This window comes from Strigops habroptila, chromosome 6, assembly GCF_004027225.2.
Source record: "Strigops habroptila isolate Jane chromosome 6, bStrHab1.2.pri, whole genome shotgun sequence".
Lineage (NCBI taxonomy): Eukaryota > Metazoa > Chordata > Aves > Psittaciformes > Psittacidae > Strigops > Strigops habroptila.
This window is the reverse complement of record NC_044282.2, coordinates 26,097,022-26,120,791: the sequence shown is the minus strand read 5'-3', so window position 1 is coordinate 26,120,791 and position 23,770 is coordinate 26,097,022. Positions and strand designations below refer to the sequence as shown.

General features: G+C 42.5%; 1 protein-coding gene across 3 annotated transcripts in view; it reads left to right on the top strand.

Moving 5' to 3' along the window:
• Window positions 1-23,770, top strand: part of HTR1E (5-hydroxytryptamine receptor 1E) — a 41,814-nt gene that overhangs the window by 4,484 nt on the left and 13,560 nt on the right. Inside the window, exons 2-4 of one of the 3 annotated variants that reach the window (XR_003992033.1) lie at window positions 12,031-12,156; window positions 12,250-12,327; window positions 12,439-13,160. The exons of 1 other annotated variant lie outside the window; for it this stretch is intronic. The gene's annotated coding sequence lies outside the window, so the exon portion shown is untranslated. Of the gene's footprint in view, window positions 1-12,030; window positions 12,157-12,249; window positions 12,328-12,438; window positions 13,161-13,285; window positions 13,574-23,770 lie in introns of those variants that run through there. One more of the 3 variants, XM_030490659.1, reaches the window with a different exon arrangement.

Genomic DNA, 23,770 nt, shown 5'->3' with positions numbered 1-23,770 from the left:
TCCACCAGGAGCAGGCAATTCAAGTATTTAGGTCTGTTGCAGAAGCTTATAGCAAAATGGCCTCTGAGGGTCACCCATGTCCTTCCAGGGGTCCATCTGGAATCCTAAAAATGAAGGAGTTTTTGGTAACACCTGAGCCGTCATTCAATTTCTGCAGTACTCTCAAAAAGACATGGTGATACAATGTCAGAAGCTCATCAGCTGTGGTTTAAAAGCTAGGAAATGGCAGTATATTGCTAGTCCCCAGCATTGCTACTCCATTACTACCACTGGAAACCTTTCTCCTTCATGCTTCTGGGCAAACACCACGGCTTCAGCCTGGCAGGTGACAACAGGCTGCACTGAGACCTCCAGCATCGCCCTTGCAGAATTAGCTCTTTTTGCCTGCAAGACTTCCCAGGTTTGAATGTCCTAGAGGGGTATCGCGCTGACAGCTTCTAATTATGCTGATAGCTGATTTACCAGTTTGTTCTCATTTAAGAGCCAGAAGTCACGGAAGGCCAGGAAGGACCCCCCTCTGAACATGCATTTCAGATGAAGTGTCATCTCTTTGTCAGAGCCTTTCAGAGAAGAGGAGCAGCACGTATCCAGTTCCCCAGGTCAAACAGCCCCAGTCCCAGTGTGGGCCACATGAGCCCTTGGTTCTTTCTCATCCTTCCAGACACCCTCTTCATGCCTCTGGGTGTTTTTGCAGCTACCTGTGCTGTGACAGTGTCTTAACTGTTTTCCACTTTGTCCAGGGCCCAAATACACTCACCAGCTCCAGACCCACCCTTTTTAATCTGCTGGGAAAGGAGATTTTGTTTTACGTTTCTAGCACAAGCAGCAAAAGAAAAAAAAGATATTTATATAGCAAACAACCTACACATTTATTTACTTGCAGATTAACATATTTCTCCCCACAAGCTAAATTAGATAGGTTTTCCTATTAAGGTATTATTTGCTCTGATTTACTTTTTTTTTTTTTTTTTTTTTTTTTTAATCAAGCAGGTCAGGCTATTTGCTACCCTAGAGAACAATTGCTACCTGCCCTCCTGTTTCTCTTTTTCTTTTTTTTTTTTTTTTTAATTTTTATTTCGAAATGCCCATTTGAATACCCATTTCAAACTAGTAGCCGCATGTAAATGGGGGCCTACAGAGCAAAACACTCTTTTTGAGCTGTGCTTCGTGGGTTGGGTCCTGTGCTGCTTTTGTCTCTGTGTGTCTTTCCTGCAGGAGAAGAATTTGAAGCCAAGCACATAAATTGAAAAATACTATTCAGGAAGGATTTATGATCTTGATGCATCAGGGATCTTTATGTGGAATTATTCCCTGCCTGAAAGCACTGACTTAAAGATTGCATGGAAATTGCCAAGATAATTCCACTATTTTGTGTTCTGTACCTTGCTTCAAGTGTTTTGTTGATGAAAATCTTTCCATTTTCTCCTAGAGAGAGTTTTGTAGACAATTGAGCTGTAGCTATGTCTTCCTGAATTGCAAACATGCAATGACTGCCAGTCAAATAGGTAATATCTCAGTTTTGAAATGGACGGCTTCCCATTAACATCACCATGTTCTTGCAGTAATGCTTTTGAGTAGTAGCATTTCTCATATGTGTGAAGTTTCACATGAGGGAAAATACTTGGAGCTTAGCAAAGTTGTATCTGTACTGTGGCTTAACTTCACATCCCAAAATATCCAAGGGTGCAAAACCAAAGTTGGCTGCCCAGTGAGACCTGGTCATGGGAATGGGTGATGGTAACACAGAGGCATGATTCACACATTCATACTGTAATAATAAAATAAAAAAAAAAACTTAATTTTGATCCATTTACCCAGTCATTTCATTATAGCACTGAAATAACAAAAGAAAGTGCTGCTCAAACTGCTGAGGTAGGTTAGGTTCAGTAGTTAGCGCCCAATTTGGAAATTGAGTAAGGTCTGAAATGGGTCACACATACTTTTACTAGATATTTTCCAACTGATTCTGCCAAACTTCTGAGGGTCAGAGCAGCACATGCCTGCTCCTACTGAAGTCAAGTTGTCCAGCTGGGTATGTCCGTCCACCCAGCTTTCTGATGCTGCTCGCCGTGACAGCTGTGGCTGTGTGGCTGGTCAGATGATTTTCCATGCAATTCACATTTCCCAGAGTCGTGAAAGTCAAGCATCCACCTCTCTCTTTTTGCTGAGACTAATGACTTTGTAGCTGTTATTTCATAGGCTAGCACAGACTAGCCAAGCAGTCTTACACAGCTGTACATATTTGATCAAACTGCTTTGCACAGTGTGAGTGTGAATTCCATGCTGTTAGAGACATCTAAAAATCAAATCAGTCATTATCTTCTCGAATTAAAAGCCCAGGTCATCACTTGGTTTTGTCCCTGGACTGAAGCAAAGATCTGAAAATCCTGAATAATCTGACAAATTAGGTATTAGGGGCTGGTACGAATGGAGCACTCACCTGCATTACAATTGCACTTTCAGGCTGTATGTGTATGAGGATTTCTCTGGGCTGCATTTCACACAGTGTCTGCTTGCTGAGTCTTAGGAGACCTTTCAAGGGTATTAAAACACATAGTGTTCCTCTGAAAAACAGCGATCATCTTGTCCATATTTGAATTCCACCCACAGGTCCTTGAAAAAGCGAACCCATGAGACACAGGGAGGGGGAGGTCTATTTGCTATTAGCTGTTTGAACCTTTCGCAATTAGAAAACTTGTGATCTCCTTCTGTGGATGTTTTCCAGCTGTGCCAGGTAGTGCATGGACACAAAACAAGTGCCGCTCTTACAATGGAGAACAAAACAAACCAAAGAAAAGGAATAAATAGGAAATTATTATTCTAGTACAAGAAATAGTTATTGAAAATCATTGCAACTTGCGGTTGGAGCCCAGTGTCAGTAGATCTCCCATGATTGGACTGCACAGCCTGGCTGAGCCTTGGTGGGATCTAGGGGGGTCCAAAATATGGTGCCTTCTTTCTGTGGGCAGGGACTACAGTCATAGTTGCTCCCACTTGTGGAGAAGTTTGGAACCAGAAATTAGGGAAACTTCTACATGCAATTTTTCTTGTCATTATTAAAGAAGTGAAACAAGCCCTGCATTTAACCTCCTGGATTTTGACAGTCTGTCCTGAAGAGTTTGCGGCAAACACAGGCTTTCTCTTCTCTCTAGTAGATACAGAAGTGTCTGCAAAAGAAGAAGTCTTCTATTAACAGCAATAGAGCCAAGTTTGCTTTGAAATCTTCTCATATTAAATGGCAATTGCCACTTAGTATAGTCCAATTGTCTCTTTGAAAAGGACACAATATTTAGTGTCAAAATATCAATTTTCTATAACTGTCGTTTATAGCCTCTAGCTTATGATTTAACACATATACTAAGCTTAAAAGGAAATGCATGCTAAAAAGAGTAAAACTTCTTTATTTTCTCAAGTATTTGATAATAGAAGAACTATTTCCAAACCCTTCGATTAAGGGACAGCCCCCCCCCCCCCCCCCCCAAGAAAAAAGGGGGGAGGTGGGGGGGCAGGAAATACCATATCTCATACAGGTGGAAAAATCACACCATAAAGAAACCTGATCAGCCATGTACAAGGGGCCTAGGCACAGCTTACTTTGCAGCACGCTGGATACGTGGGTGAGATTTACTGGTGGCAATATTACCAACTTCCTTAGCTTGCTGTGAAAAAGCACTTCATGGGTGTTTGGAAACCTATAATCGCACCATTTCTGTTAACTGCTCCTGTTAATAAGCGCTGACGGAGAACCCTGCCCATTGCTGCTGAAAAGCAGCCAAAAGGAAAGTGAGAATAGGTGAGAACATCCTGGCCAAGGCCTAGGGACAGCCAAGCTCAAGCAGGGAGCTGAGCTTGAGACTTGTGTTAAGGTAATGCTTTGCATTACCAAGAAAACTTAAATCTAGAGTATGGGCAAGTCCGGATACCAGGTTCAGGGGAGAAGTAAGGACTTGGCCCAGTCACAGGAGTATTTTGGAAGAAAAAATTCGTGCCGGTTTTCCTGAGTCCCTGCTTTCTATACAGATTCACTTCATGTGCTTTGGGGTTTTGCCTGCATCCCTTAGGCACTGTAGATGCCCGCTAGAGCCAATAGATATCTGGGAACTGCTGAGAACATAAAATGAATTATTAATATATTATCAGATAGGGGAGAAAACATTACTTAAGTGTCTTCCACACCTTATTAAAGAATTTCGCTTTTCTTTATCCCAGTTTCTTTATTTTCTGGTTGCTGAGGGAGTTTTCTAGGGGAAAATGCTATTATTCTCATTCCTTCATAGTTTGGGAAATTCAGCAAATGTGCCAAGAGCCAAGTGCAGGCTCTTTCCCAACCTATGCAGATGTGACAGAGCTTTTGCATACCCTGCATCTGAGATCCAGGCTGTGTCACACTGAAGATGATCCTGTAGCTTTCCATCGTGGACAGTGTGCTGTGGCATTCATCACATTCTTCTGCTCACACTAAATAACACCTTGCGAGGCTTGTGAGCTGGGGACAAGCATCTCATTGCTCCACATGGCTGCATCCACCTTGGCTGTCCCTTGCCAATGCTTCTGCCTGCGCATCAGAGGAAGGTTGGAAAACCCAAGGGATTCAAAGAGTGGTTCCTGAGCAGCCAGAGCCAAGTGCTGGAGAGAAAACTGAGAGTTTGCAACCTTGGCTAAAGCAGCTTCCCAAAAGTGAGTAACAATGAGTTGCATCCCCCTCCCATGCTTTACAATTGCTCCCAGATGCGGCCAGCTCCTGTGCCCTGAGAAGCTCAGTACAGGTACCGGGAGCTCATGGCTCTCCCTGCTGTGCAGTGGTGCTTTAGGACTTCCAGCTGCAAGGGAGCATGTAATAATGTAATGGGAGCACCAGCAAAGAGCAAGTAATAGAGCTGTTACTGTACAATCTTTAGAGCTTGAACTTTGACTGTTAACAATGCAGAGGCTAGCGTTTTCTTATCTTTTGGTTCAATTTTTACAGTGCAGCTTAATTTGATCTCTTTTTTGTTTGATAGTGTATAGCACATTCTAATAAAATATTTAATAAGACGTTCCCCTAAGGTTAAGACCCACAGTAAAACAGTCCTTATTTATTGATAGATTTATACTCAAGAATCTTGCAGGCAGCACGCCGTGAGCTGTGTGATGATTTTAATGTGAGGGTGGCATTTTCATCAGCAAAATGCCCATTATTTCATAACCAAGCTATTGTTTTCTAACCAAGCACACAAGGGGCACTATTCAAGAGGGTAAAAAAGATACAGTTATTTAAAAAATGGTACCCTAGGTGCATGTAGTATCTCTCTTCTGTGTATTTAATTCATGTTACTGTTGATACCATAATCTATTTTTAGAAAAATACATGTTTTCTCTGAAACTAGTTTATGATATTATAGTTTTTAAATATTATCTTCAGCAGGCAAAGCATGGAAGTAATTTTATTTTTACTATTTTAAGCGTAATGCTTTTACATTGATGATACGACAACAAATATCTTAATGGACCTTTTAATGTAACCTTTAAATAATTCCACTATCTAGTACAGCAGTACCAATGCTGATCTAATTTTGGGCCATATTAGATAGAATACTCTAAGCTGTTCCATGAGGCAAGAAATCCTGTTTGCGTAGTTCAAACTGTGTGCGGTACAAGACTGAACAACACTGCATGATCTTGAAAATTATTCTGAAAATTGATAAGTCTGATTTTTCACTTATGTTAGAATGTTTCTTGGCAGATAGAGGTAAAAAAAAAACCAAAACAAACCCAACAAAACGGAACATTGGTTATTATAGGGTCAAAAGGAGCTTGAAATGTATAATGCGTGTAAAAGTAGACCTTGGAGAGTGAAGCCAGATGATGGTAAGAAAGTCATCAACAAGCTATACCCACTGACAAGTGCCACATCCTGGCCATCTACCCGTGCCTAACATGATGAAGTTAAATTGCCAAAATTTCCTTGGTGATTCCATGCATTTTTGCACTGAAGTATCAACACATAGAGATCTAGCTAGTCATTGTTTCTTGCAGAACCAACATTGTCTTCAGAGATCTCCCTGAACAACTGACTGTTAGATCTCCAGGATGGTGTCTCTTTACTTAATTCCTTTGGTCTCTCAAAATTTGTATTCAATTTCTATTACATGGCTGTCAGGTGTGCTACAAAACGATAACCCAAATTTCTGATTTTGACAGCTCATTTCGACATAAATTTCCGTTGAAGCCATTGCCAGAACACTTTTGATCCTTCCTTGGCAGTTTGGGCAGATACGTTGACACAGTTGCCTACTTCCAGTCATGCTCCAGTGTTAACCTTCTTGTGCCAATGTTTGTCCCCAGGTGCATTATCCTTTGCACTGAATTCACAATTGGCTGTGGATGTAGCCAGCACTTTTGGAAACAACTGGAATGCCTCTGTTCATGTAGAGATCTCTACACCTTCACTTGTACACTCTTTCCCCAAATCAATGTCATCCAGGAAAGATAAATGCTTCCCATGACCACAAAAAAAACTTACACTTTCCTGCCATTCCAGATGCCAGGCATAACCTAGCTGAGGAGAAAGCCTTGTCTTCTAGTGCTGATGGGGATCAAATGTGAGCTTTGTTCTCCTATCGGCACCTGCAAACTGTTAATATCCTCATAGGTAGGAAATATTTAGCATCAGCTATTTTGGGTTTTTTTAGTGGCTCCTGCTCCAATTACTAGAAAATACTGCTCTTATATGTAGTGCTTCTGGGACTACACCAAGCAAAGGGTCTAAGTTTGGCTGGGAGAGGAGTCCTGCTGATGTACTTTAGTTGGACCAGCCCTCTTGTTCTTCTACTCTTGAGGTTTCTCAGAGCAATGAGTCCTTCCAGGATGCTCAGATAGAGGGCAAAGATCTCAGTCAGTTCCTGTTTTCTTATCCCTCTCCAGAATTGTGACTTTGATGGGGCTTTCAACTACCCCAGTATCCCTTGAATGGGATTTTTCTCATTTTCCCCTAGTCCTGTGGTGCCTGGTCACTGCTCCCAGGCAAGCAGCAGGGGCACTCATCTCCAGAGGAAACTACTCCTGAAATCCCTGGGTAAGAGGAGACACAGGCTGCACTTCCAGACTGCTCAGGCTCACCCTGCTTTATGGAGGAGCCAGTTCACAACATCTCCTGAAGTCCCTTCCAGAATGGCATTTCCAGTGTGATTTGGGTTCTGCATTTTTACAGCATCATGTAAGTGGCACATTCGTGCTCTTCAAGGAGGCTGATGAAACTCCCATGTTATTGTGGAGAACAACAAAATGTTGTTTAATATCCCTCCCAGCGCTCAGCAATTAAACTTCTTTCCTCTTTGCCAGTGTTAAATAGTTTGTCAAAGTTCTTGCAGAGTAGCATGTTGTCTGAAATCTGTTCATCCAGTTTTTCCCTCGTTCTTTGCAACATAATTGAGAAGATGCACAACACCATAAAGAAGCACTCAAGCAGAGTTAACACTGAGTAAGAGAAGACCACCGGAACACTGCAGAGCTGCGGTAGTTGTGCAGACGTACTAATCCTTTCTGTTTCTAGCTGATGCTTTCACTTGATGTTCTCAAACAACTGAGTATGCACTTTTCTTGGAGTTTCAGAGCTAACAGGCTAAGACTCTCAAGGGAGGTAGTTAACTGCTTTCCTTCAGTCTAGGAGCCAGGACCAAATAGAAAGCTCTGCAGAAGCAGTATGAAAGCTGGAGGGAGAGCGCATTCCCCCTGTCATGAGCTAATGACAGTGAGGCAGAAGGGGAGAGAAAGTTATGGCTAACAAGCAGAGTCATCCTTCCTCTGAGCTCCCAATTTTAGCCCCATGCATGTCCCCACCACCACCATGCAGGAGTGTGGGGGCAGGATGCCTCGCTCCCTGTCCCAGCAGTGCATGGCCAAACCAGCACCCACCATGAGACACACTGCTCCCTGGATCCTTACTTTCTTCTAGCTTCATGCTCCTTAAAAATGAGCTATAAAAGGCTGTCCAGAATTCTGATTTAAGGACATCAAATTCAGTTACTGTAAATTCTGGCATGTCTGATTGTGCTATTTCAATCAATTCCCAGCAGAAATTAAGCAGAGGAGCTGGGATTCAGATGTTTGATATTAATGGGATTGCTCAGGTATTAAAGCAGTGACAAAATGGGAAGTTATTCCTAGCAGAAAAAGTAATTAGTCTCTTTCACATCTTCATTTTGACACTAGTGTTAGTATCAATTTTTCTCTGTTGGGAATATTACATCTTAACAGGGTTCACCGTAATATCCTTTCTCAGTAGTAAGCGGAAGACAGAAGGCCTCTCCAAATCATTGTCCTGTTACCTTGAGATTTTTAATATTTAGGCCTCCTGCTTATCAGCTGATACTTTGCATTGACTTCAGCACCCGAACAATTCCAGTTTCCAGTACTCAAGTGTCTGGAAATCAATTTTTTTTAAACTTTGTTTTTCTCTTCCCCCCCACCATTTTTTCTATATATGTATTTTTTTTTTTTTTTTTTTGCAAGAGTCTGCACAGAAAATGAACACTGTTTCCAAGCTAAAAGGTATTATTACAAGTGAAGTTAAAATCCTCAGGGTGGAGAAACATGTCAAAATAATCTGGCAAAGCCGAGACTAGGTCTCTGGAGAAAGGGCAGCTCTACTGTGTTGCTTTCGGCTTAATATGGGGCTCAGCTCCTGCTCCTGCAGGTCACACGAACTCCTCTGAGCGGAGCACCCCTTCCAAGGCTGATTCCAAAAGTGTGAAGTTGTCAAACTCCAAACTTTTCAGGTGCAAAATACTCTGTGTTTTTCAGAGCAGACCAGCTGTCCTACTGCACACCATTACTGGGGAGTATAATAGAGCCTGGTGCAGTCTATGCCATTTGGTTTTCTCAGGCCAAGCACATCCTTCCTCCATGCCATCATTCATGACATAACCTCGCAGCCAGTTCCCCCGTGCAGAGGTTACACCTTTGCTTAGTTTCTAACCCTGGTGCTCCCTCTTCCATTTCACCAGCTATAATCCAAAAATCCCATCTCAAATATAGCACCATGTGTTTGAGATTGTTGAAACATGGTTAAGGAGATTTAGATGTACAACTGTGTGACTAAAGCCCCTAGGTAGGTTTGATAACCAGCATTTATGCACAGCTCCAAGTTATTTTGAATGAAGGACTGCTGAAAATAACCAGAAAATAAATAAATTGTAAGTGACCTCCTTTCCTGTGCCTCCAGATTGGGATACTCTGTGGGTAAACAACTCTGAATAAAGCTGTTCTAAATTAAATAAATCACTGGCTTTGGTGGGTATAATACGAGGCAGGCAATAAAAGCTGTTTAAAATCCCATCAAGATGTTGAAGTCCTAATCCCGAACGCCACAGGACTGGTGTGCACTGCCTGCAGCAGCACACCTGGACATGGCAGCTGTCTTGCAGACCACCGTACCCGGATGTGGCCTGTTTCTGCCTACCTGGACTTGCCATTCAGACATCCAGGGCATATTGCCAGCTCCCTGCTCAAGCGACACATTGGGGTGCAGTGGAGTAAAATTAAATCACTGTTGGGACAGGGAGACAAAGCTTAGTGAGGGCATGACTGCTACAGCTGAACAACATCCAGCTTCAGCTTCCAGGGCCTCCAGAAGGCTTACAAAGTTTGGCTTTTTTGAAGGACTTCCAAAAACTGTTGGGTTCAGCAGGGAAGCTGTGCTGCCTCTGCAAAAGCAGAGGACTCCTTGAGGAGATGTTTGCTACTGGCTGCTTTAGTATGCAGCCAGCGCAGTTGTCACAGGGCCTTAGCTGAAAATGAAAAGGCATGTTTGAGGTCAGTTGCATTGAATACTTAAACTTGATTATTTGAAGCATTTGCAGTAGTTGTATTGTAACCCTAGCTTCCACTGATGTGGTTTTTGGAAATTGTTAACAATTACAGGTCACCTTTGAGATGTAAGCGTCTTAGCATTTGTTATAAAAGCTTTCTAAGAGTAATTTGTGCCTTATTTACCCTGTCACCATATCATTTCATGTGCTAATGCACTGGGAATGTCAAGCTGTGCTGACAATAGCAGAGCTTTCCTTCTGCTCATTTTTATTCCTGTGCAAATGTAATTAAGGCAAGAAGTGTCTCAGGGGTGCCTGATCACATACATGCATTGAGTTAGCTGCCTTTTTGCCTCCTAAGGCAAACACACCCAGAACTGCAAGGTCACTGGAAAGAGCCATGGCTTGTGGCTGTTAGGGCAGCACCTTGCACGCTTGGTCTCTGAGCCCTCACCTATGCTGGCTGTATGCAGGCAATTGTCAAGGGTGATTCACCAGGAACTAGATACGTGTTTCGTCTCCAGCATGGGAACAATCCTAGCAGCTGCCTCTGGAAGTATTGTCATAGTTCATGTTAGGTTTGTGCTTAAGACTTCTGAATTTAGGTTTATATTGCAGCAAGACTCCAACAAACATGGAGTCTTGGGAAAACTGGGATTGGGGGATTTGGGAGTTGTTCTTCTGGAATTTGGGGGAAAATGGAAATCTTTCCACTAGGTGCCAAGAGTTTTGTATTAGACCTGTGAAAGAAGGTATGGAGCGATATCAAGAGGATGTGTCTGCATGTCTGTGAAGTGAAGGCAGTGTGATAACAAAGCTTCCATGTAGCACAGGAGGAGTACACAAGGGCATGCTGAAGACATCCAGGGTACAGCGGAGGACAATCTTTGGTCAGAATTATATCTTAAGAGCAAATTTTGAATTTCTGCTGATCAATCTCTAAAGGCCACAAGGAACTAGCAGTATTTGATGGAGCTCTACCTGGGCATGAGGCACCCAAAGGATAACTTCATCCATCTGCTGATGGCTTCAGTGTGGTCAGAGACAAGGCACTCTGACAAAAGGTGACTGGAAACCAGACTACTGAACAAGTAATTGTTTGAGTTACTCTCACCATACAGATGGAGTAATTTAGGCAGTGATCCATGCGTGCCGATGACCCCTACAAACCAGATTGCTTTTGATTAAGTACCCACGAGTGGTTTCAGATGCCTGGTGTAAGACCTTTTCAGATAAGGAGCCTACAGTGACTTGGCCAAACCACTCCATCACTACATCATATAATTTGATGCATATAATTTGAAGCATATAATTAGATGCTGTGTAATCCATCAGAGTTTGTCTATCTCAACTGAAAATGACCTTGTACATGAATATATGAAACTCTAATGCTATCCCATTTTCTAGTTCCACTGTTCCCATAAATTAAATGTGTTCGGTAGAAGACTGGGGGAATATATAATTGAAATGAATCAGCTCTCTGCCCTTTTAGACTGACAAAAGATTGTATCAGACTACAACTAAAAAGTGGTCATAACTTGTGAGTTACAAAAGATCCTATGGTGAACACAATTAGAAAAAGAGGGTTAATGGTATATTGTCTATGTATGTTGGAGCTGCAGACAGACACTGAAATGTCAATAACTTGAAGCAAGAGTGGCTGCTGTTGTCGCTCTTTTTTATTTTATTTTCAGACTACTCCAACTTCTTGTGCAAAATAATTTCAACAGCTTCCAGCTTTGAGGAAATAAGTAGGCAAAATTTACTGCTATAAACACATATTCAAGAGGAGGACAGTGTAATTCTCTGTGCTAATCACTGTCAGCCTACTGTGATTGTCAGTATCACTGGGGGATGTACACAGTGTCTGAAAAAACATTGGGTTTCTGTTGTTTATGTGGCTTTTCTTACACTAGTTTCATCGTCTTAGCGGAATATCAGATACAGTTGTCTTGCATCAGTTTCAGCAGAGATATGGACTGGAATAACCAGTCAACATAACAATGCTGCACAGGGGTAAAGATGTGACAAGCCATAGTAAGAACAGTAGTATAGCAGCATCATTAACCTTTTTTTTTTTTTTCTGCATTAAATTTTCCACAGACAAGAGCATTAGTAATTTTAACTTCGAGAACTGCTATTATCCACTCACAGCATGTGGGAGCAAACAGGCATTCGGATAAATCACAAAAAAGAAAACCACTTAGCATGTTGCTTTCCTCAATAACACCTTTTTCTGAAGGTACAAGGCTGAGTGCTGTAGGGAGAGCGTGCATGAAGAGAAAAGCAAGGCTGCAGCAGCCCACTGAAGCATGCTCAAGGTCAGCCCCTCTCACAGAAGACCAAGAGGTCACGTTTGACTTAGAAGGTATTCTGATATGTTTAAAAAATTTAAGTAATTGAATAATTCAGTGAATGAAAGCCATCAGGATTCTAATGCAGTATTAATGGGGTCTTTCAGGAATCATGAAGATCAGTTTCCTGAGTGACATCACTGGAGCCATTAGCAAGCTCATCCAAGAGTAATCATCCATCAAAGGTTAGTGCCTGCACATCCATGATGCAGAGGATCATGAGGAGCAGGACAAACATTCCTTCTTGCAGCGGCTGCAGTGAGACACCCCTAAATTGCCTCATTTTCCTCCTGCAGGCACTCAGCCCAGTGCTGTGTTTGCTGCCCCTCGGCAGTGGATGAAGTGGGCTAACTCCACCAGCATGAGTATGTGGGAGGTCGTCTTCTCCACAGCCAGTGCTGCTCCAGCAGATAGCTAGGTGAGAGGAAACAAAATGATGTGAAACATGGAGTATCTCTCACATAGTCTTTGAGAAGAAGACTTGATGGACAGTCTCCATGAAACCTCAATGCTGTTTTGGATTGGTATTTCCTATTGAGCGAGGGTGCCAGCAGTGCTACCATGGCAAAAGACAACTAGGAGTAAGGGTTACAGCTGCTCCTCTAGCATTGCTGGGACAGCCTCCAGAATAAATTTCCAGCTCCTACTAACTCCTGCTTCTACACCAAGGAAAGGACCTAAACTGAAGGAGGTTTGGCATTTCGTCTGTGCTGTGTAGAATCCAGCAATAAATTATTCCAGTATGAAGGTCTAATACAGTTAATACAGCGTATAAAACTGTCTACTGTGTTTCATTATATTTAATTTGCTGCAGCAACCTGCAGCCTCCAAGTTGTTTCAGCCTCCCTTTTACAACTCTCTGATGCCCTGAGACATGCTCTCCCAGCTGGGGCGTCCCTGTGTCACCAGCGCCTCTGCATCAACAGAGCACTGCAATGCCTTCAGAGCATTCAGCTGCTTCTCATCCTCCAGCATGGACCCAAGAGAAAGCAGCTCCCTCACCACTGTGGGGAGAGCCATGAGGCACCCCATGGCCTATCATGACAAAGAGTGGGCAACAAGAGGACAATGCCAGCCTCCTGTACCTGTGACCTCTTCTGGGGCATGAGCTTTGGGAGTGCTCCAGCAGTGCAGCAGGCTGGTTCATCTCTCCAGAGATTTTCCCCAGACCCATCATCATGTCATGTTTTGTGGTTTATGAGGGATGTGCTTCATGGCCCCAGCAGCCTGCTGTGCTGACTGTGCCCTGTGATAGTGCTTAGCAAGAGAGCAGTGACTTGCTGGCCTCCCAGCCTTTGGTCAGATGGGGTCACATGTCACAGCATGTGGCACATGGCCGCGACAAAACATGGATGTTGGGATGAAGGGAACAGACGTACCTTAAGCTTACCTAAGGAAAGCCACTGTTACGTTAGCTGTCTGCTAACACAGGTATGGTACTGATGAGGTATGGTACTGATGCTGCTGTCATTAATAAAAAGTTGCTCATTTTTTTCTAAAAAACTTTTATAGGTAGACAAGGATTTTGTTTCTAAACTAGGATAGGTTGAGATGGCTGGTTTACTCATGTATTTTCTTGTGATGTATGCAACAGTGGCTGTAATCATAGAGTCAAGCATCATGTAGGTTGGGCCTCCAGAGGTCATCTAGTCCAACCTCCTTCTCCAAGTGTAAAATACAGGTTAGCCACCTGCAAGCACGTTGTGCCATGTGAAGGATCATGTAAAATGATTTTTCAGGAAATTGCAGGGTGTGTTGGGAAAGAGAGCAGCTGAGACATTACTCAGTGCCACCAAGGATGCTGCAGCTGGAGAGAAGGGAGAACAGGGTACTAGCAATCAGAGTCTGCTTCTGAATCTCCTATCTCCTTCGTCAGTGTGTTTGGATGGTGCAGGGCCAGAACAAACTCCAGGCAGAAGGCAGCTGTACCTTCGACCTGCTGGGGCAGTCCTCAGCATGACAGAGCAGACTGAGTTCCCTGAGCAATGTGACAGATGGGCTGATGGGATGGTACATTTGAGCAAGACCATTGAAAGAATGTGTTAGTTTCTCCCAGTTTCTGCTCAGGTTGTTAATACAACCTCTTTGATAAAACAGTGATTGCCAGCCCAGCCTGTTGTGGTTTGAGCCCAGCCGGTAACTCGGAACCATGCAGCTGCTCGCTCACTCTTCTCTTCTTCCTCCCCCCAGCTCCTGGACAGAGGGGGAGGAGAATCAGAAGAATGTAACTCCCGCGGGTTGAGATAAGAGCAGTCCAGTAACTAAAGTACCATACAAAACTACTGCTGCTACCACCAATAATAATAATGATAAGGGAAATAACAAGGGGAAAGGATACAATTGCTCACCACCTGCCGACCGATACCCAGCCCGACCCGAGCAGTGATCTCTGCCTTCTGGGTAACTCCCTCCAGTTTATATACTGGGCATGACGTGCCATGGTATGGAATACCCCTTTGGCTAGTTTGGGTCAGATGTCCTGTCTCTTCTTCCTCCTGGCTTCCCCTCCTCCCTGGCAAAGTGTGCGACTGAGAAAGCCCTTGGTCGGAGTGAACATTACTTAGCAACAACTAAAAACATCGGTGTTATCAGTGTTGTTCCCCGGCTGAAAGTTAAAAAACCACAGCACTGCACCAGCTACTAAGAAGGAGAAAAATGACTGCTACAGCTGAACCCAGGACATTGATCCCCTGCAGGGGTAGGGAACTCTTTTGAAGGCCAGCCAGCATGCCCATGGGTCTGGAGTGGGAGGAGGGAGAATTGGGGTTACCACCAGAAATACCTGGGCACTACCGCCCCAAATGCTACCTCAGGTGCCCCTATCTCTCCTGCCCTGCATGTAGCCTGTGCGGTCTCAGTCCAGCACAGCTTCCCTGCGTCTGCATGGCACCAACCAGCGCCCACCACCATCTCTGATGTCCCACCTTGGCTCCACAATAAGAAGATGACGGGCTGCAGTACTGCTAGACATCCGCACACTTCGGTCTAAGGGTACAGATGAGGGAAATAGGAGTACATAGAGCTAGGGATACTATAGCTAATGCATTGCAAGTCTAGCAATGGCGCCTGTCAGAGAGACAAAAAATCTCGCATAAAGTATTTCCAAAGAACTTTTACAGTGTCGCAGCCCAGTGATCAGTACAGTGGTATGGAAGGAATCCTGTAACACATTTATTTGCATGGTGGCTACTCTCACCTGAGCTAAGTTAGAAGAATCATATCCCAGCACCAGATAGATGAGAGCTCTGCTCCCCAGGACATGCCCCATAGCTACTCAGCTGGAAAGCAGGGATCCTTCTTATGCCCTTCAATCAATACAAAACATGCTGCTGGACCTCTGGTAGCTGTTTTTTCACTTATATTTATTACCATAATTAACATATAAAACACTTTCAAACACGTATTTTGCATAAGCTGTGACTTACAGTCATTGAGCGTGTCCTGTGGCTAGCCTTAGATGACAGGCATAATTCAAAACTATTTGTTGTTCCCTCTGTGACCTAACCATGAAAAGGGACAGAGTGAATACAGAAATGTAGAAAGAAAGGATGGCAGTTCATTTCAGGAAGTGCAGTAGCAAGTTCCAAGAGGTTAAGAAGAAATAAGTCTGACTGTAAAGGTAGTGAGCTAAACACAAAGGGAGCATGAATATCTGCAAGTGCTGGCTTGCTATGATTTCAGTGATGTGTCACCCCACACGACTGAAGTGGGATGCTCATGCTTTGCCATAGTGTGATATTCACCAACCATTTGTCAGGCAGACCAAACCTGCTCTGGGCACACCTAGAATTCATCTCATCACCCATCTGCCATCTTAAAGTTAAGTCTTGTTTGAAATGCTTATCTGTGTACCTGCAAGCAATAGAGAGGAATAGGCAGCTCGAGCGGATGGATCAGCTAATCCTGAAAGGAGGGTTAACACAGGAAGAAAAAATTGCCCTCCAGAGATATTTCTGTCTTGTCTTCGACTACAGAAGGAGCCTAAGCAGCAATTTCAGACTAGAAGCTTAAAAAAGAGCTTGCTAACTGCTGGTAGGAGCATTCCCACCAAATAGTAATGGTAGGAACTATTCAATAAAACTTGCTGCATCCTGAGTTTTTTGAGTGGCTTTAATATTCAGATCAAAATTGTACATTGCATACTTGATGCTATAGCTCTCACTGGCCAGACTTCCTGGGTGTACATGATTGTACAATGGATGAAGAAAATGAGGCCTTCAACCCCATCTGTTCCAGGAGATTTTTGGGTGAGTGGAGAAGACACCTCACCTCTCTGCCCCTCAGCTTGTCCCTATATAAAAAGAAACATCGATACTGGTTTACACTCAGTCAGGATCCTCAGAGCAGTCATTCACTTCCGTGATGTTGTGTTGAGAAGTGCTTCTGCTTATTAATAAGAGCCAAAAGACATTTTTCTCTACCACCTCCCAAACCTGCACATACAACTTAGTGGTGGTTTGGACATCCTCAGAAATTGCATTAGAGTGCTGGACCCCATCTATTAAATTAGCCTGAAGATGTTTATGCCCAGACTCACAGACAGACATGTTCTTTGTCAGCTACCAGAAAGCATGCCTAGCCCAACCCGTCTTAAGCCTTCTCTTTGAAGATATCAAATGCAGACCACCCAGTTATAAAGGTGGCAGAGGCAGGTAAACTGGTATGAGGGAAAATCACCTTTTGGCTACCAGGCCCTGTATTTCCTGCAAAAGTTTCTCTTACTTTGCACTACTGTCTGATTATTAATTTGGGAAATAAACTCACACATACATCCTGGGGATCCAGTTCTCCTATCTCTGCAGTTAAAACTGTCACCAAAAAGGATTTCTGCTTGGGGACAAATATTTCTATTCATTTCCTAAGCCATTCCTTTGAATCTATTCTGTTTTGGTGATTTCTGAATTATAAATTCCTCGTCATGAATGGTACCATGTCAGCCCAGAAATAAACTCATGTAGTGGTGACACAGAATCACAGCAGCTCCTTTTCTTACCCCAAGTTCTGCTATGTTATGTTGCTACAATGACCTAGAGACTCCACTGTGTGAAGAAAGAATATTTATTTTGCACAAGTTTTGACAGAGTAGAAATTGCTCAGTCTGGTAGGTAGATCTTCAGGACTATCCCATTCAGAAATGACCTCTCTGTTCAGTTAATGTCACTCAGATTGGTATGTGCTTGCTTTGAAGATAGATTAGATAGAGAAAAAGTGTTGGCTAGTGAGCAATGTCCACATTTAATGGAGCCGGAGGGGTGTCAGAACTGGCAGCATTACTTCCAGCAGAGTTTGATTCATCATATTTTATTACACCTGTTAGAAGGCAGCTCAATCTTTCCAGTGGAAGAACTTTTGTAATTACTCTATATTTATGTTGTATTTGTGGGTTAATTATATTGTGCTTATGGGTTTTGACAGCTAATTACCACTAATTCATGCAATGACATGTCTGAAATGCTTGATATTCAACTATTTTTATAATTATATATTTTGCTTATCTTGTATTTGTGTAGTAATTGCTCTAGACATGTAGTTACAGTGTCAGTTATGGGAGCTTAGGTGCAACTAAAAGTCTGCAAAAGCGGTGTTATGGTTTAGTTATCCCAGACAATGAACAAAATTAAACGTCTTAGCTTAGGTTGTGTGTATAGTGAGGGTTTCAGAGAAAAAGTATGCCTTCATATGAAAGCTACAGCTAGAACTAGTTATTGGTAAGGCCCTGAAGAATGTAACTGCAGAATCACAACAGTGGCTGGATTACATGGGTAGCCAAAACTTGTCTGTATGTGCTGTCAGCTCAATGAGTATTTGGCATTGATCTGTCAGTTCCCATGGCTTCCAATACAAACAGCAAAGTTCCAGAAATAAAAGCAATATTTCCCTTTTTCATGTGATTTTTCAGATGCTATTGACCAAGTTTAGCTTGAGATTTTTGTTCAAATCAAGGCCCAAGCCCCAAGCCCCACAAGCGTTTGCCTTAAGGCTGCGATGGTAGCGTGAGTTCAGTATAAGTACAGACTCGTGCTACCACACATGTACTGCAGCATCCTTGGACCTTCTTCCCATGTGGCAAACTCAGGGTGCATCAGGCCGCCATGGAGGTCCGAGCTTAGCCACTGTAATATCTGAATGTCTCTTCATCAGTACGATTTTCACCCAAGACTTGTGCAAGAAGTGTTTTCTCATTCTAAACAGGAGTCTGTCCTTGACCTTTAAGGTGTCGTACACCATGCGGGCTGTCAGTAATTCATTTTTCCTGCGCTTGCAAGCAGGCACACTGGCCAGATGGAAATCCCATGCTTGCAGTCCCCAGCAGCAGTCTCATGTCACCAGCCCAGTGCTTTTCACCAAAATGACACATTTTTCAACATGAGTAAGGACCTGCAGCACCTTCCGCTACAATGAAACAATTTGTTCAGTCATACGAAATTTTCCTTTCAAAGCAAGTCTGGAGCCATTGTGTGAGTCATGTGTTTTATTTTATAAGTGAGAAATCGGGCATACATTCACTAAGGCTTAATCTGAAATCTTTTGCTCACAGCGGAAACATTTCCATTGATTTCAAATGATCTCAGATCAAGCTGCAAGGACTATTAAAGTTTTAGTCTGTCAGATTTGTTCATCTGGGGCCTTTATGAATTGCAGAGCAGTTGTGTACAGAACCAAGTCATGTGGAGATTAAATAAACCCCATTGACATCCGTCTCCTGACACAGAATAGCAGCAAGAAACAAATATTGACTTGAAAAACAACGCATGTTTTTCAACTGGGGAGAAAGTGGTATTTAGCTTGTATAAAGTGATAGTCTCCATATAAATACAAATAGCACCACTTCCCCAGAGCTAAATCAGTGATATTCATCAGTAAATATTTGTGTGTCTTTGACATGTCTCTAAGCAGCAAGAGGAGAAATTGAGATGGAAAATGCATTTGCAGGTGAGAATTCAGTGGAGATTTTTCTTACAGTTTCTCTTAACACATTTAGGAGACCTTGAAAAGCAGATGCTTCCTTTTCTAGTTAGTGGTTTAAATGCAAAACAACAAAACTGTAACAAGCCACAGTGTAATAGGTTTCTGCCAGTAGTTTCCTGACCCTGGCACTCCTGCCGTGCTACATTGCAAGGCTCCAAGCCTGAAAACACTCTTCAGAAAGAAAACCTAAAGTAGCTAATTTAGGAGCTTCATACTCATATTCAGGAAGGATTTATGCATCCAGGAGCTAATGTTTCACTGTCTTTCTATCAGAATTAGGGATTTTATGGACCAGGGTTTCTTTTTGGAGGGAGCTAAGTGACATAAGCGTCTTTAACAATGTAGCACCTGTGTAATGAGCTTTTTCCTCTGTATGAGGAACAACAGCACTGATCATCAATATGACAAATGAGTGCACAGACTTAGACTCTTTGGGTAGGCAGGAGAAGATTGAGGGTCTGAATGATGACAACAGAAATCTTTAAAACCACAGGTGACCTAGGAAGGGTGGCTGGGCAATAACCATTCACCATAGGGAACGAGTATTCCCGACAAGTTGCAGTCTTAGAAACATATTTACGTTCCCTTTAGGCCATAAAACAATAAAGTAGGATTTCAGTTATGTGCCTAGAGATAGGCCCAGTTCATTGGCAGGTTACAGTACTGCTGAATTTCTAGTGCCGACTCAGCATTCAGGCATCAGGGGCTGCAGGACAAATCAATCCCATTGTCTTTACACAGTCTCCCACTCACAAACTGCATTTCCTCTCCTGAGGCATTAATAACTGAGGAATTGGACTGTGCCTCCTGCAGGGCCTATGTGCAGTATGTGAAGGGTTAGGCTTCAGCTCAGAGTGTGAAAATAAGGATTGCCAACTGAGGAGAAAACTGTTTCTTCAGCAACTTTTTCTAATTATATTAGATGTAGTCCTTTTTTTCTCCAGGGGAATTTTTAAGATGTTCCAGTGAGGTGCTTTGTAGTTGGCAAATGAAACAGATTTGTTTATAATAAAGGATTAAAAAAACCCAAACTTTTCCCACGTAGGATTTTTTCTCCAGCAAAATAGTCTTTATTTACAACAATTTTACAAGTTCTGCATGATTTCTGTTCCAAAAGGACCATGGGACGAGTTACAACGAGGCAGTTTTGTTTCTATTTACAAAACAAAGAAAACATTGTATTAGTTCAAAGGATACTAACCTTCAAAATAGCTCATATTATTTTAAATTTACCGTTCCTGAAGCTGTATGGACAGTTCTTCCACTCTCCACATAACTGCAACCTCTGGGGAAGTCAAGAATTAAAGAAAAATAAATAAATAGAAGAGTACGCATAAAACAAAATGAGTTTTGAATAATGGAGTTTCTTTTCATAATTCCATTCAAAAATGGAAACAAAGATTTCTTACTTAGACAGATTAAACTGTTAGTGATCAAGGGAGCACTGAAACATTTGTCCTTGGACCTATTTTTTGAAGCGAGAAATTTTTTTTTATGAGATAATAGAGCAAACTCCTCTCCTTCCAAGTCCCCCAGCACCTTCTTGTGTCATTCTCTATTTCCTTCAAACACCAAGATGCTGTTTATGCTACTCCCAGCTAAGAAATATGGATCTCTTCAGTGCCGGTCTTCCAGTCTCATGATAGCATGGCCTCTACAGTTAGAATTGCCAGCTACTTTTTGAGAAGGCAAATGTGGCTGTAGTTTATTTTGGTTTCGGAAAATGTTGCTGAGACATGTTACGGGTGGATCTGCATCTTAATTGCTGCCTGGCTAACTGAGCGATGTGGCTGCACCAGGGATGGACTTGCCTGCTCAGGACCATTCACATGCAACTGGAAGAGCAGACATTGAGGGGCTTCACTTTACAGTTAAACCTTACTAACCAGCTTCATGAATATCTGTCCCTGAGCCACACATCAGTCAAGCATCATCCCAAGCATTGTTCCTCTAAAGAGGGCTGTAAGTGCTGAAAATGGCACACTCCGCTGCCCTCCCCCTTATGGATTACATGGACGGATCAGGATCGCAGAGCTGAGCTGCCTATGTCTGATACAGTATCTCATTATCCAAGTTGTCCTCCCACCTGTATTTTATCTTATTGCAGGTCTTAGTCATACAGTCAATGAATAAATAGTCTGAATGGAAGTTTAAGCAGTGGGAGGAAGGATTATGGAGGGCCCCATGGATCCGCCAATACTCGGCACCTGCGCTCTTTTGTTTTGTGCCTGTGAGTGCACCTTGCTTAAACCATTCAGTAAAACAAAAGGGAAGCACAGAGCAAAACCAGCAGCACAAAACTTGCAGGAAAATGTCTTCCCTTGGACAGCCCCCTGTTCCACAACTAGAGATTTGTGTCTGTCTCCAGATCTTTGAAGGTTGTTTTCCTCAAGCAGGTTTTGTGTTTGTCATCTTTAAAAATCCATAGCAGGAATCAGTGCCATGGTCAGCCTTATGAAACGACACAGGTTAAAAAAATTAAAAGCTTTAAAAATTTAGTTAAAAACACAGGGGAAGGAATGTGCATCTTTTAAAGATGCATGTACGAAGACTGGTAAAACAGATAAATGCAAGGGAAGGGTTTTCCTTACTGTGAAAAACATTTAGAAATATGAGGTTGAAGTAAGGCAGTCTTAATCACAAGTATTCTAAAAGAAATAAAATTAATCAGAGAACCTCTCTATTTGAAAGTAACCATTAAACATGAAGCTTGCAAGGGTCAGCAACCTGTGCAGACCATATTTTTCTTCCCAGAAGAGAGATTAAGTGTGTAGGTTACATGTCTCCTGGGTCTGCCTATCTGCTAAATTAGGAAACTACCAGGGATTAAGAGCCCCTCCTTTGCACTGAGACAAGATCCACTGATAAACACAGTTCTGGAGCAGTCATAGCTGCTGTGGGGCAATCCAACAAGCTTGCCTGCCTCTGTTAACATAGATGTCACGCAGATCAGGGAAGAGCATGTCAGCTAGCTCTAACCAGGTTAACTCATATAACAAGGCTGTTCAGCTGCAGGGACCGGGAGGTCCATGGCTGAGAATTTACCCTGCTTCTTGGCTAGGTGAATTAACCCATTCAGCATTACATGCTAATGTAGCATGATGTCTCTGGTACCCATGCTAGCTCATTTTGGCATTTATGTGAATGCAGTCTGCAAAACATACAGACATCTTTTTCTTTTCTGCACTGTCAGGCACAGATTTATAGTGGAAAAAGGTTTCTATCTCCATAACTCATCTCTGGAGAAAGAGGAGGCACAGGGAGAAGGTCTTCCTGCCACAACTTGGTGGGAAAGGCAGCGCTTATATGTTTTGACATTGTAGGGTTGTACAACTGATTACTATAAATTCTGTCCCCAAAAATATTGCAAGATCCAGCTACCCATGTCTCTTGGCTCCATGATATGGGAAAATACAGCCTATGGTGTTCATAGGTTAAACATCTCAGGATTTAAGGTAAGCATGAAAAGGGGAAACTGAACTGAACTGCAAGGAATGATCTGAACATTGCCTGGGTATTTTGTGTAGTATAAAACAAACAGGACTTTTTAAATGTACAGTGCTAAGAGTCTAAAGTGTTCTGAGAAGTGATGATGAGTTTTAAAGTTATTTTTTCATTTAACAATCTCTTTAAAGCAAATTACTATAAATTTAGAGGATTATTTATTACAAATTATTACAACTGGAGTAGGCAGCTACTCTATTTGTTTGTGAGAAATTTGGGTATTTTACCATCCCATAGAATTTTATTTATGTCTGACTAAAGACAGAATGAAATCTGCATTGAGTCCTAGCGTGTATCAGACCGCAGCTCAGAAGCATCTTATGAGCTTTCACTGCATAAAATTTACTAATTTTTTTACTGAAAGTAGATAAAAATGAGTAATCATCTGTGAATGATAATTATACCACTGCTTGTGGGAGGAAGCATGGTTTGAAGAGCATCACTAATTATTGTTTCTCATTTGCATGTGTCAAGATCTACAGCAGAAAAGCTTACCTCTGAAGTGTGGTCCTGGGTGGGTTTCTTTAAAAGTAGCTTTGCAAAACTGCCAGCTTGTGGTCTTCCATTGACTCCAGGTCAGATTGATTCAGGCCCAGGTTTGCAGTGGTTAGGCAAAAGGGTGCACTTTTAAATGAGTTAGTTACACCACAGCAAAAGCCATCCTGGAGATACTTAAATGAGTTTAAAATGGGTGTACCTCAATTTGGCATAAGAAGGTGCCTTACCAGTTGAAAATAAATCAATAAACCCACCCTAAAGTGTTCAACTAACAGTGTACAGTTTCCTGTAACTGGAGTTTCAGGTTAGAGTGTAATTGTTTTCAAATATGATATTTAGTATTGCCAACGTAACAGAAGTGGATGGGAATAATCCATAGGAAGCTGCATACATGTAGCACACTGCACCACTCTGTAAATTTTGTTAGAGAAGAGTGCAGCCAGGAATTTCAGCAATGAATAAACAAATTTCTCCCATTTTGAGGGTGTAAAGGCTGGGAGCTGGGGCATACTGAGGGAGACAAGTCTTAGCCCTGACCTCACCTTGAGCCAGGGCCTCTCTTGTCTCTCCAGAGAGAAGGTATTGATGGGGGGCTGAAAGCACCATGGCTTTTTGGGAAGCAACACCTCCCCTCTCCCATCAATTTTGCCCCAGGCT